The sequence below is a fragment of the Scyliorhinus canicula genome, chromosome 14 (assembly GCF_902713615.1).
Source record: "Scyliorhinus canicula chromosome 14, sScyCan1.1, whole genome shotgun sequence".
Lineage (NCBI taxonomy): Eukaryota > Metazoa > Chordata > Chondrichthyes > Carcharhiniformes > Scyliorhinidae > Scyliorhinus > Scyliorhinus canicula.
Genome location: NC_052159.1, coordinates 70078073 through 70092391, shown reverse-complemented (window position 1 = coordinate 70092391; position 14319 = coordinate 70078073). Strand labels below are relative to the sequence as shown.

Genomic DNA, 14319 nt, shown 5'->3' with positions numbered 1-14319 from the left:
GAAGCCTACTTGTGACAAAAAGTGATTATTATTATTACTAAAGCTGTTTCTACCTAAAAATAATATCCAGTGTTAAGAGAGAAGCAGTGTCTACAGTATTCTGAGCATTATCTTAAATGTATTTGTTTGATAGGTTAAAATTATAGAACAACACAGCACAGAAAGAGGCCATTCAGCCCAACATGTCTGTGTCAGGACTGTGAAAGAGCTATCAAATTGATCTCATTTTTCTGCACTTTACCCATAGCCCAGATAGTTTTCCACCAAGTACTCAGCCAATTTTCTTTTGAAAGTTATTATTGAACCTTCTTCCATCATCCTTTGAGGTCATGCATTCCAGATCAGAAGAGTTCACTGCACAAAAAATTGTTTCCACAAGTCATCCCAGTTTATTTTGTCAATTGGCTTAAATCTGTTTATTTGGTTATCGATGTTTCTCTCACTGAAAACAATTTATCTTTCTTTACTGTCTCACAAAACCCTTCACAATTTTGAACAAATCCATAAAACCTTCCGTTAACCTTCCCCATCTAAGGAGAACAATCACAATTTATTTTGTGTCTTCACATATTGGAAGTCTTTCATCCCTTGTACCATTCATGTAAATCTCTTCTGTACCCTCTGAGGCCTTCACATCTTTCCCAGAATGTGATACCCAAAGCTAATACTCCAGCTGTGGACAATCAGTGCTTTATAAAGGATTAGCATAACCTCCTTACTTTTGTATTCAATGTCCCTATTTGTACAACCAAAGATCCACATGTCATTTTGACAGCGTTCTCAAATTGTTCTGCCACCTTCAAAGACTTGTGCATGTGTGACCCAGATCACTCTGACGCTGCACCACTTTCAGAATTGTAGCACTGAACAATGTCCATGCTGTGTGCTGGCAGCAGGGATGTAAATAAATGGAAATTGTTCTTAATGACCCATTTGCATCTATTCAGTGGGCCTGACGTCCTATGCTCCGGCCTCCCATGATTCTCCGGTCCTTGCAGCCGGGAATCACGTGAGCATGGATCACTTGTGGCCCCAGAAATCGTGAACCTGATGTGGTAGACTTTGCACTGGGTCAACGGTTGCCTTCTTGGCGCACCGCAAGGTCCACCACCCCAGGGTCACACTGGTAGAGACCATATGAGGGCCACCCCTCAACAATGCATTGCTTGCCCACGCTCCCTCTAACAGGCTCCTCCCCATACCCCCCACAGGGACCCCGATAATAGGGGGACTCCTCACAGGAATGCCTCTAATAGAGAGACCTTCCAGCAGACCCTGTAATAGGGGAATCCCCCAGGAACCCCTGTAATAGGAGGACCCCCCCCCCCAGGAATCCTTGTAATAGAGGGACCCAGCTCAGGGACCCCTGTAATACAGGGACCCCGCAGGGACCCCTGTAATAAGAGACACCACAGCACCCCTACCTAAGAAAACCCCCGCCATGGATCACCCCCCACACACAGACCTCCCGCACACAAACCCAAACCCCGCCCCCCCCTCCAAAAAGAGACCCGTGTCTGGATGCTAGAGAGCAGTCCAGACAGGGGCATCAGGATGCATTATAGCTGCATTTTTACCCTGCGGCTCCATGTGTCCATTGCTGGAAGGAGAGCAGTCGTGACCTGCTTCTGGTTCCCACAGATGCATTAGCTGCAAGCCATTCATAGCTTTCGAGTAGTGGTTTGTGATTGGCAGCTTCTACGAACCATCTGCAGTTTTGATCCATTCATAACCCTTTACGCTTTAGTGTCCTAAGTGATGAAACCCCAATGTTTGTAAACATTGACCACATCAAAGAGATGCAAGCACATTTCAATCACAAAGTATATTCCAATCACTAGGCATGTGATTTCATTGCACATACCATGTGGGAGGCCCCCCTCTTCCATGGGTTCCTGTGAGTGATCCCCTAATACAGTGGTCCTTGGGGGCCCCCTGTTGCAGGGATCTCGGTGGAGGGGTTCCTCTATTACAGGGGTCCTGGTGGGAGGTCCCTCTATTACAGGGGTCCCAGGATGATCCCCCTATTATAGGAGTCTCTGAGTGTTCCCCCTATTACAGGGGTGCCTGGGGGTCTCCCTATTACAGCAGTCCAGATGGAGGGTGGGTTGGGTCACCCCCGTACTTGGGGGTAAGGGCGACACCCTGGAAATCCGGGGGTGGGCGATGCTGTGCGGTGGGTGGGCGGGGGGCTAGAATGAGGGAATTTGTAGTGGGGGGCAATCGGAGTTGATTTGCGTGCAGGGGGGCATGGTCAGCAATGGGACCCCACTATTGGGCCGCCCATTCAAGATGACGGCCTCATAGCGGGATTTCCTGGGAATCCCTCGAATTCCACATTGTGCATAAATTTGCATGGGGTGGAACACTGAGTTGCATCCCGCTTTACGACAGCAAGGAGATCTTAAAACTGGTGCAATTTAGCTCCGGTGGGAGAATCATGGGCGGGATTCTCCGTCCCGCCCCACCAGATTTCTGGTGCGGCAGGCCCATGGGATTCTCCGTCTTGCCAGCTGGCCAATGGGGTTTCCCACTGTAGGCAGCCCCACGCCGTCCGGAAGCCCCTGGGCTGCCGGCAAAACGGAGAATCCTGACAGCGGAGAATCCAGCCCATAGTCTCCCAAATGGAGAATACCACCCAAAGGATTCAAGATTGCTGATTTTGAAATGGAGCAGGCACAGGCATCAGTACATTGGAAGGGTTACAGGCTGCAAAATAAGTATGAAAGCACCTTCTGCAGATCCGGCTATGACTGCAGAAGACAGAATTGAAACAGAAATATAGCCAAATGAATCCGAGGAATGTTCAAAGAAAAGGTAATAGGTTTGTTAGGTGTGACTCTAAGCATCATTATGTGATGAGTTGCCCAAAAGGAAGAAGCAAGGCCTTCAAAATGACAGACTGAATTGCGAGGCAGAAGGTGAAGATAATGTGAATCTGAATAAATTCTACTGGTCACAAGGAGTTTAAGTCTTGTGTAGAATATATTAGTTGTGGATTTGTTCAATTTTGCTTGCAGTTTGACAGTGTGTGGAACAGATTTGTTAAAATGTTATCTGGATTCACTAAGGAGGGCCGATATCGGATTAAGGAGTGTAAAAATACTACTTGCTTGAGCTTTAGTGATATCAAGACATTGAGGTTACTGAAAAGAATTATAATTACATGTAAAATTGCTGGGGTAAGCTGCTTTATCAATACTGATGTAATCCCTCATGAGATACCTATGCTTTTAAGTAAACCTTCTGTGAAAAATGCACAAAAAAATCTTGAGATGGAGCATGATAAGGCAATTATTTGTGGAAAGTCAGTGGATCAACCGTTATCCAGTCAGGACATTATTATATCCCCTTACAAAACCTGGGTGGGATCCTCCCATTCGGCGGCAGTGTCCACGCCGTCGGAAACACTGTCGCGTTTCACGACGGCGTGAACAGGCCACTGGGAGTACCTACAGGCCCCCCTACAGGGGGCCAGCATGGCGCTGGAACGGTTCACGCCACTCCAGCCTCCTATTCCAATGCAAACTGTGCGCTGCAGGATCCGCGTATGCGCAGTGGCGCCGGCGTCAACGAGGACATGCGCAGTGGCGCTGGCGCCAACCCGCACATGGTCGGTGGCCTCCCTCAACGCGACGGACCCGACGCAACATGGCGTGGGAGCCCGGAACATAAGAAAATAAGTCCTGGAGAGCGAGAGGCCGACCTGCCAATCGGCGGGTCCCGATCTCAGGCCAGGTTGGGGTCAGAGCTCCCCGACCCTGCGCACAGAGTTCCCCTGACCAGGTGTGGACGCCACCGGTGGGACTCTGCCTTTTTAGAGCGGCCGCTCGGCCCATGTGGGCCGGAGAATCGGCGGCCCAGCCACATAGAGCTGCCTGCGACCGACGCCGTGCCAAATGCCCCGGCGGCAATTCTCTGCTCTGCGGTGAATTGTGAGCCGGCGTCCAGGTGCCGTGGCACGGTTGCGGGGATTCTTCGGCCTGGCACGGGGCTGGGAGAATCACGCCCCTGATCTTTCTTGTCAGAGTGTTAGACAAATATTAATGGCATTAGGTGGGAAGGATCAGAATTTTTAAAAAGCAGATAGTCTCAAAGTTGCATCGACAATTTGCTCATCTAACTCTTAAAGAATAAAACCCTGCTAAAAGATGCAGGTGTGGTTGATGAAGAATATATTAGGCTGATAGAAGAGATTTAAAGTGGGAAGTGTGAAATTTGTAAGAGATAGTGCAGGGTGCCACCAAGTGCAACTGTAAACCTTTTATTGGCCTGTGACTTTAAAAAGGTAGTTGGCATGGATCTAAAAAGATGCAACAAAGACAGAAATATTGTCATTCTACATTTTATAGACCAGGGTGTTCAGATTTGGTCTCTTTCCTCTAATGTATAATAAGTTGTGTGCACTTATTCAGAAACTAAGCTCCAGCTCCTTCTCAAAAACATGTGAGAAAATACTAAATACCTGGAAAGCCAAGGTCCTCTTACAACCACCTCCCAGACCACAACCCCACCCCAGTCGATTAAGATCAATGGTAAGATCTTGGAAAATGAGGCCATTTGGGGGCCTCAGCATGAAGAAGGCAGACATAGATGACTACATTCATCATTCCCTCCATTGCAGCAGCTCAGCTTTTGGCCAACTGAGTTAAAGAGTAGTTGAAGACCAGGATCTGCACGCTCCGATATGCTTTTGAAAATTGGACGAGCTACAGGAGCATCAGAGGACTAAATAAGTACCATCAGTGGCTCCTTTGCAAGATGCTCCAAATTTGGTGGCAATAAAGATGATCCAACAGCAATGGTCTCTCCAAAGCCAAGACGCCCAGCATTGAGGCACTGAGCACTTAAAACCAGCTCTGCTGGGTGGGACATGTCATTCATATGACTGACACCAGACTTCTGAAGCAACTGCTCCACTCGGAACGCAATTGAGGCAGGAGACTCCCAGGATGAAATATTTTAGAGATATTCTCGAAGTATTCCTGAGTAGGTCAGACATCCCTTATTTGTGACTGACCAAAATAGAGAAAGCACATCTGGGAAGGCAATGAACACATTGAGAGACTTTGTCCAGAACGTGCAGCGGTCAAGATGAGGCATCGGAGGGAGTGCACCTACTTCCAAAAAAAAACACCATCTCAACCCTCCAAACACCACCTGTCTTGCCAAAGCAAACTGCAGATCGCACATTGGACTTAACAACCAACTCAAAATCTATCAAACTGGAATTGAAGCAAGTCATCCTCTATTCCAAACACTCAATTGGGTTATTATAGGCAAAATCATGAAGAAATGGGTAGGGACACCAGCGAAGTCTCCGATTGATAATGGAGGGGAATTTGGCTTTAAAGACGTGTATGAAAACATGGGCATTATAGTTATGAACACCACAGCTGAAAGCTCTTTCAGTAATAGACTCTGTGAAAGGAACCCTGCACTAGTCGACAAAATGCTGCATAAAATCTGAGCTGATCAAGCAGACTGCAAGTTGACAATCACTGTCATGTGACAAATTCACTTTACATGGTTGGGGGTATAGCTCCCAAATTGCTTTCTGCGCTGTGATAATCCTGCTCTCAAAGGTATTACAATTAGTTCCATTTTTTTTCTGCACAGTTGTATGCATTAGATGCAGGGAGGTTGGCTTTCATCAAGGCTGAGGTCTCTGAGATAATTTAGAGGACTCTGAGGCATTGTATAAGACCATCTGAGAACGAATGTATTTCAGGAGATTTGATGTCTTATAAAAGTGTCAGAGTAAATGGAAAGGACTGGGTGAGGTACTAGGCCATGATTGTAAGACAATGCTGAGCAAACAAATCAAATTGTTAACATTAATTCCTCACAGTTAATGGGTGGGATTCTCCCATCTCCCAGTCGTGCGTTTCCCGGTGACAAGGGGCAGTGCACCTTTTGCTAGCAGCGGTAACTCCGATTGAAGCCACCCCACGCCTTTGGGAAACACATGTGCGGAGGTGTGCAGCTGGCAAGACCAAATATCCTGCCCCTGCGAACAGCCAGAAAATTAAGGCCAATAGATTTAATTACAAACTCTTAGGGCTGGATTCTCCATTTCAGCAGCTAAGTGCCAGCTGAAACAAAGAATTCTTGGGCTTTTTACGACGTCAAAATCGGCACCGAACTCTCACCAATTCGAGGACCGGTGAGGGGCTAGCAACAGCGGGTGAAACTCCTGGCCGGAAAATGGCCAGGCCCCTGGCCACACATGTGCATGGCGACAACCTGCAGCGGTCGCGCCATACAAATTGCCGCTGGCTGTGCGCGGACCCAACCCCGCCATCAACGACCCCACAGGACACCCTCTGGCCACCCCCCCCCCCCCCACCAGTTCCTCCAGCCCTCGCGGATACCCCTGCCCAGCAGCATGGATCTCGGCCGAGTACGGCGGCGCTAGACACAGTTGGCAGCTGCCGCTCCGGGTTCCCGACCGCTCAGACCACATGTCAACCGCAAGGTCAGGAACTCGGCCCATCGGGGGCGGAACATCATGGGAGCGCTTGCCAATGATGTGCCAACGTGGTTGCAACAGTGTATGGTGCACAACGCAATGCCATTTTGGAATGGGTGGAGATTCGAAAACCAGCGTCAAACCGGCACCGCCCCGTGTCGGAATGGATTCTCAACCCGATCGCCGATTAGACTCCTGCCGTTAGACTCTGAGTAGCTGATAGAAGTAAACCAGGCACCTTGGGCTGGAATCTCCGATTTGGAGACTAGGTCCCCACGCCGGCATGGGAATGGTAGGAAAATTGGCGCACAACAGCCCCTGATCCTCTGTTTGGTTGAGGGCTAGTAGCTGAGCAGCAAAGAGCACCCGACTCTAGCTGCCAATATGGCCCAGGGAATTTCCGGGTCTGTAGTCGCGCATGCGCACGGCGGCAGCTTACAGCGGTCGCGCCGTGCAACATGGCGGCGGCTGCTCCTGGACATGGCCTGCAAAATAGTGCCCCCCCTTTTGCCGGCTCGCGAGCCCCGGACCAGCACCTAACAGTGCCCCAAACCCCTGACAAAGTCCCCCCTGCCCACAGATTGGCTCTCCCCTGACTGTGGCGGTGCTGGACAACTAGAGAGAGTAGAATTTAAAATTGAGAGCCAGATTTCTGAGAGCTTTTATAATGCATTGGTTTAGATCATAAGCAGAATAAGACTGGAATAACTTTAAATCTTATTTTTATTCTCTCGTGTAATGTGGCCATTGTTGGTATGGCCAGAACATATTGCCCATTTCCAGTTGCCCTTGAGTGGCTCGTTAGACATTTCAGACGCTGTTCAGGGTCAAGTTAAGAGTTGCTGTGGGTTTGGAGTCACATGTAGGCCAGACCAGATAAGAATAGCAGATTTCCTTCCCTGAAGGACATACGTGAATAATGCTAATAGAGTGTTAAGCTTGCTGGGTTATTACAGAAAATCATTGTTATATCTAAAGAAGAGGCAGTGCAAATATGAAGCCTATGCACTCAGACTAGACCAGGTACGAGTTTTGGTATGTTGGGGTTAAAATAAATGATTAACATGCTGAGGTCAAGAGTGTTTTCAAGAAAAATAAGAATATTTTAAAAACTAAATTTGGATAAATATGTACTTAACTTTGCATCCTTGGGTCAGCCAAAGAACATGAAACCAGTATTTTTTTTTAGCATTCCTTCACATGCTAATCTTCATGATGGGTTTTTAAATGCAACTGGTTTCATAATTTTCTTGGCAGTAAAATGGGAAATCTCCTTTAGCTTGGGAAGTTAAGGAAATAAAAAGTGTTGTTTAAAATACTGAAACACTTGTCGGCAATAGGATTCTATTTCTAAAATATATTAAGTGAGATTCTATAAAAGGAAAACACTGAGGATTGTCCACCCATTGATTGTTGCATCGATAATCATACATTGTGGGATAAACTCCACCTTGCTAGATTGAAGCAAACACTGGAAAGAAAACCTCTAAGATTAAAGGGGTAATTGACAGTCTCTCTTACAAAAAGAAATGTTTGAGCAAAAATTGTTCGGGGTCCGAGAGGAAGGGCATCTCGCAATGCAATCCTTTGTGCAGAACGTGGAATGTTTAAAAATGTGATTTGTTTTGAAATTCTTGTTTTGCATATTAACTCTAATTTTTATTTAAAGAGAAAGAAGAAAATCTCTTAATTGTACATTAATTGTATTTAATTGCATGCAGGTGGTAGGTATTAACTTGAGCACCCTATAAAAAGATACTTATTGAAACCTCAGGTTGCAATGTGTGAGGAAGTGCTGTCAATCTTGCTGAGGGAATCTGTGGGCTTACAGTGGATATTGGAAAACCTATCCCCAGAAATGGAGAAAGAGATGTCAAGAAAGGGAAGGGAAGAGATCGACGATAAACTATGTGAAATTGAGAGTATGATGGAAATTGGAAGCAAAGCCATGATTTGGTCATTTCCTTACCTGACTATTTTAATGCACAAGTCAAAGCAAAGTACGAGAGTTCTGAAATAAAAACAGAAAATGCTGGATAAACTCAGCAGGTCTGGCAGCATCTGTGGAGAGAGATACACAGTTAATGTTTTGAGTCCAGGGGTGGGATTCTCCAAGCCCGCATCGGGTCGGCGAATCGGCGGGGACGAGGGAAATTCCCGCCGATTCTCTGAATCGGCGCGGGCTTGGAGAATCCCGCCCCGGATTCAAAACATTAACTGCGTATCTCTCTCCACAGATGCTGCCAGACCTGCTGAGTCCGCAGCCATCACACTCCGACGCTGGGACGCGATTCTCCGCTGACCGGAGAATCGCCGGCAATCGCGCCTGCGTGGTCGCCACGGCGCTGGCCGGGGACTGCAGAAAGAGGACCCCGTGACAATTCGCCAAGGTCGACCGGCCGAACCCCCGCCGAGTTCCGCCGAGTCCCACCGGCGTGGTTCCAACCTGGTATCACCTGGCGGGAGCTCGGACCCGTGGCCGCGGTGGACGTCCTGGTGGTGGGGTGGGGGGGGGGTCTGACTCGAGGGGTCCAGGCCCATGATCGGGGGCTTCCGGTTGGTGGGCGTCCACGATCTGGAGGAGGCCTACCTCCTCCATGTTGCGCGTCACCGGCAACCACGCGCATGTGCCGGCGCGGAGACGGCCGTCGCGCGCATTCACAGACTCGCGCTGGATGTGCAGGGCCGCCTTACGGCACCAGAGCAGCCCCCTGAATTCCGCTGAATTGCTGGGCCAAGAGGCTCATTGACTCCAGCGTACACCACTCCAGTGTTTACGCTGGCGTCAACACTTGGCCGGGATTTCGGAGAATCCCAGCCCAAATATCTATTCCTCAGAGCTGATGAGGGAAACAAATATTATGGATTACATAGTTGGAGAGGGGGGTGGACCAGAATAGATATCTCAGTAACTGGACCCTTCGCTCTAGCCTCCCACCTGCGCTTGAACTTTTCAATTAAAACTGTCGGTGCGAACTCAATTGTCTCAATTTCTCTGCTCTTCTAACCCATTCCGACCTGTCTCCTTCTTCTGAACTTGCTGCTCTCCATTCTCTCAAGTCCAACCCTGACTTTGTTGTCAAACCTGCTGACAAGAGAGGGGCTGTTGTTATCTGTCGTACTGACCTACCTCGCAGAGGCTGTGCACCAATTCTCAGACACATCCTCCTACCTCCCCGTGGACCGCACCGAACATCGAGCCATTATTTCCAGGACAGTCACTGACCCCATCTCCTCTGGAGAACTTCCCTCCATTGCTTCCAACTTTATGTCCCCCAAACTCACACAGCCTGCTTCTCCGTCTTTCCCAAAATCCACCAACAGGACCGCACTGGTAGACCCATTGTATCAGCCTGTTCCTGACCCACTGAACTCATCTTTTCCTATCCTGACTCCATTCTCTCTCTCTAGTTGTCCAGTCACCCAAAATACATTCATTTTTTTTTTGATGCCCGATGTCAGATCAACAATTTCCAGTTTCTCTGCATTCTCTTCACTATGGCACCCAATGCCTCACAGTGCCAAGAACCTGTGTTCGATCCTGGCCCTGGGTCACTGTCCGTGTGGTGTTTGCACATTCTCCCTGTGTCTGCCTGGATCTCGCCTTCAAAATCGAAAGATGTGCAGGATAGGTGGATTGGCCACTCTAAAATTGCCTAATTGGAAAAGAAAATTAAAAAGGAGGGTCTGACAGCCATCTGCTTCTTCCTTGACTAGAGGCCATAATGCTCCCTATCCAGCACTACTTTCCTCCGCCTAGCTGAACTTATTCTCTCACTCAAACAATTTCTCCTTTAACTTGTCTCACTTCCTGCAATTAAAAGGTGTGGCTATGGGTACCTGCATAGGCCCCAGTTACTTCTGTCTTTTTGTGGGGTATGTGGCACATTCCTTGTTCCAGTCCTATGCAGGCCTGCCCCACAACTCTTTCTCCATTCCCTCGAACACCGTAGCTGGAAGCCCTTTCAGTAAGAGACTCTGTGAGAGGTACCGTTTCATGCTCTCATCTGGACCTGGTAAATTTTTATCGATTTTGCTTCCAATTTTCACCTCTTTCTCGCCTTCAAATTGTCCGTTTAGGGTACTTCCCTTCCATTCAATTAGCCACTCAAGTGGATAGAGCTCTGAAGAAGGCCTATGGTGTGCTAGCGTTCATTAGCAGAGGGATTGAATTTAAGAGCCGTGAGGTGATGATGCAGCTGTACAAAACCTTGGTCAGGCCACATTTGGAGTACTGTGTGCAGTTCTGGTCACCTCATTTTAGGAAGGATGTGGAAGCTTTGGAAAAGGTGCAAAGGAGATTTACCAGGCTGTTGCCTGGAATGGAGAGTAGGTCTTACGAGGAAAGGTTGAGGGTGCTAGGCCTTTTCTCATTAGAACGGAGAAGGATGAGGGGCGACTTGATAGAGGTTTATAAGATGATCAGGGGAATAGATAGAGTAGACAGTCAGAGACTTTTTCCCCGGGTGGAACACACCATTACAAGGGGACATAAATTTAAGATAAATGGTGGAAGATATAGAGGGGATGTCAGAGGTAGGTTCTTTACCCAGAGAGTAGTGGAGGCATGGAATGCACTGCCTGTGGTAGTAGTTGAGTCGGAAAAGTTAGGGACCTTCAAGCGGCTATTGGATAGGTACTTGGATTAGGGTAGAATAAGGGAGTGTAGGTTAACTTCTTAAGGGCAGCACGGTAGCATTGTGGATAGCACAATTGCTTCACAGCTCCAGGGTCCCAAGTTCGATTTCGACTTGGGTCACTGTCTGTGTGGAGTCTGCACATCCTCCCCGTGACTGCGTGGGTTTCCTCCGGGTACTCCGGTTTCCTCCCACAGTCCAAAGATGTGCAGGTTGGGTGGATTGGCCATGAAAAATTGTCCAAAATTCTATGATTAACCTAGGACAAAAGTTCGGCGCAACATCGTGGGCCGAAGGGCCTGTTCTGTGCTGTATTTCTCTATTCCTTGACCTATCTGTCTCCATTTCTGGTGATTGACTGATGACCAATATTCATAACAAACCCACCGACTCCTACAGCTACCACACCTACAATTCCTCACACCCTGCTTCCATACTTTTCTTCCACTTTCTCCGCCTTTGCTGCATTTGTTCCAATGATGCAACCTTCAAAAACAGCACTTCGGTCATGTCTGCCTTTTTCCTCAACCAAGGTTTCTCCTAACTGTGATTGACAAGGCAATCAACCATTTCCGACCCATTTCCCACACCCTGACCCATCCCTCCCAGAATCATGGTAGGGTCCTCTAGTCCTCAATTGTCACCCCACCCTCTAAATTCAAAAGATAATCCTCCGCCATTTCCAGCAACTCCAGCATAATGCTACCACCAAACACATCTTCCCCTCTATCCCGCTGTTAGCATTCCGCAGGAATCACTCCTTCCTGTACACCTTGGGAGACTAAACGCAGACCGGGTGACCACTTTGAGGAAAACCTTTGCTCTGTCCGCAAGCATGATCCTAATCTTCATGTCGCTTCCCCTTTCAACTCAGCGACTTGCTCTCATGTCCACAGTCCGTCTGTGGTCTCCTACAATGTTCCAGTTAAGCCCAATACAAACAGATGGAATAACACCTCATCTTTCAACCTTCTAGACTCATCATTGAGTTCAAAATAATTAGACTGTGAACTTTCTCCTACATCTTGACCCTTTGTTTTGTTTGTCCCAAAGCAAACCCAGCGCCTCATCGCCCAGAGGGCCAGCTGTCATTTGTTCTTTAGTTTTGCTTTCACTGATCGCTGACCTATTAACACATTCTGCTATGCCACTTTCAGCATCTTCTGTTGTCTTTAATGCTATCATTAACTCTCTTTGCTTTATGTTGATGAGATGTTTGTCAATCCCTCCTGAGCTCCCACCTATCCCTGACCTTCAATTCTGCTCCACCTTCTCCATCCCTCTCCAATTATATAATCCATCACATTTCTCCTCCTCCTCCACCCTGAAGAGGTCATACAGGCTCAAACGTAAACTCTGTTTCTTTCTCCACAGATGCTGCCAGACCTGTGTTGCTTGTTATGCTTTCCCTTAATTTGCTCTGTTTTAATTACCTTTGCTCAAGAGTCGCCAGGGATCTTTCTGATACCACCACAGGGTTCAAAGCCGAATACTGATCAATGACCCGATACACCAGTTAGTAAGTTTGAAATCAGTACACATTTATTTACACACGCAGTCAATTATTACTCATGCACAAACTCTACTCACTAAACTCCAACTACTACTAAAAGCCTATACTTATCTTCGAGTGGCCCACTCAGTCAGAGGAACAATGGCCGTTGTCCGGTTCTGATACTGCTGGCTTCGAACTGGTATAGAATAGTAGCTAGGAGCGTCTATCTCGTAGCGTGCGTTGACTTACTTGGCTGGTGCTTGGCGGGCCTCTCGTCGCTGAGAGCCAAAGGCCAAGGTGAAGATGGAGAAAGTAAGAGTTCTCAAGAGAGCGAACTGACCTTGGTGACTCTGTTTTATACCCCCAGGGGTTTCGAGCCCTTCTGGGCGGAACCCTGGACTTGGTCCCAATTAATTGGACCATGTCCCAATCGTTTGTATCGATTCCCTCCAATAACGGGGTCGTTCCCTGATCGTTGGGCGGGCTCTAGGTAACCATTGGCCTGCTTTTGTTTTATCTTCCACTGGCACCAGGAAGTCTGTCCTGGTACCGATTGTTTCAATATTTGTTTTTGTCCCCGGAGATAACTCATTACTCTGCTAATGGCTTGTAGTTTCAGTTCTGTCTGGGTTCTGCAAGTTCCAATCCACAGGCAAACATTCCACCTCCTTGTTTTCTCTAGTGCTGTCTATTTTTCCCTGCACTCTTTGCAAGTATCCATTTTGGAATCGGGACATGGCCACCCCAGGTGGCTACACCTGCTGAGTTTATCTAGTATTTTCAGTTTTTATTTTAATACTCTGCTGGCCAACCTCCCATTTTCCAAATTCCAAATATTCAAATTTGTTAAAAATTCATCTGTTTCTATTCAAATTCATACCAAGTTCCATTCAACACCTCTGCTCATTGACGTGCATTGGCTTCCAATTCGCCAGCATCTCAAATATAAAATGTTCATCCTTTTGATTATATCCGACTATGGGTTTTGTGGGGAGCATAGTAAAGAAATTAAATCCTGGTAAAATGTGTGAATGTATAGCCAACAGCTGCGTAATCACATTTTATATGATGAGGCTCATCAAAGTAAGTTACTGTAGCTGAGGAAAGAAACCTGCTTACCTGTGAATCTGCTATCATTGTTTATTAGTATTTGATTTGGAATGTGATGAGACCATCAATTCACGCGACACGTGGTTAGAAGTGAACAGTGATTTTAATCGTCTTACAACAGAGCCTGCCTGTGACAAGATGAACTCCAGATGAACTGGCAGGCAGGCTCTCAGCATCAACCTTTATACTTCCGGTTAGGGGGAGGAGCCGTGGGTGGAGCCAAGGGTGGAGCCCAGTATAAACTCCAGTACACTCCCAGTGCATCTCCCACTAGTGGTAGAGCAGCGCAACTGCTCGTGTGCCGAGCTTACAGAGACATAGTACAACATGTGTAATACAGTGTGAATTACGCTACTGTGATTCACCACATTCACCCCCTGTAAAAAAATCAAGTCCGGCGGGGGTGGTGGTTTACAGATTGAGTCTGTCTGGTGGCCGAGTTGTCCGCTGTGATCGGCGGAGCACTGGGGTTGCAGCCCCTTCTGGTGGCTGGATGAGCACCGTCAGTTGGGGTACGATGGAGGACTCCGGGGGCGATTACGCCCGAGTTTTGTACCCGCCTGGTTCGACTGGGGACTGGGGGCGCTGGGAGCTAGCTGGCGCGT

The 14319-nt window shown here is 47.8% G+C and overlaps 1 protein-coding gene across 1 annotated transcript in view; it reads left to right on the top strand.

The window, feature by feature from the left end:
- LOC119977336 (PC3-like endoprotease variant B) overlaps nucleotides 1-14319 on the top strand; it is a 1015536-nt gene that overhangs the window by 707051 nt on the left and 294166 nt on the right. The window lies entirely within an intron of this gene.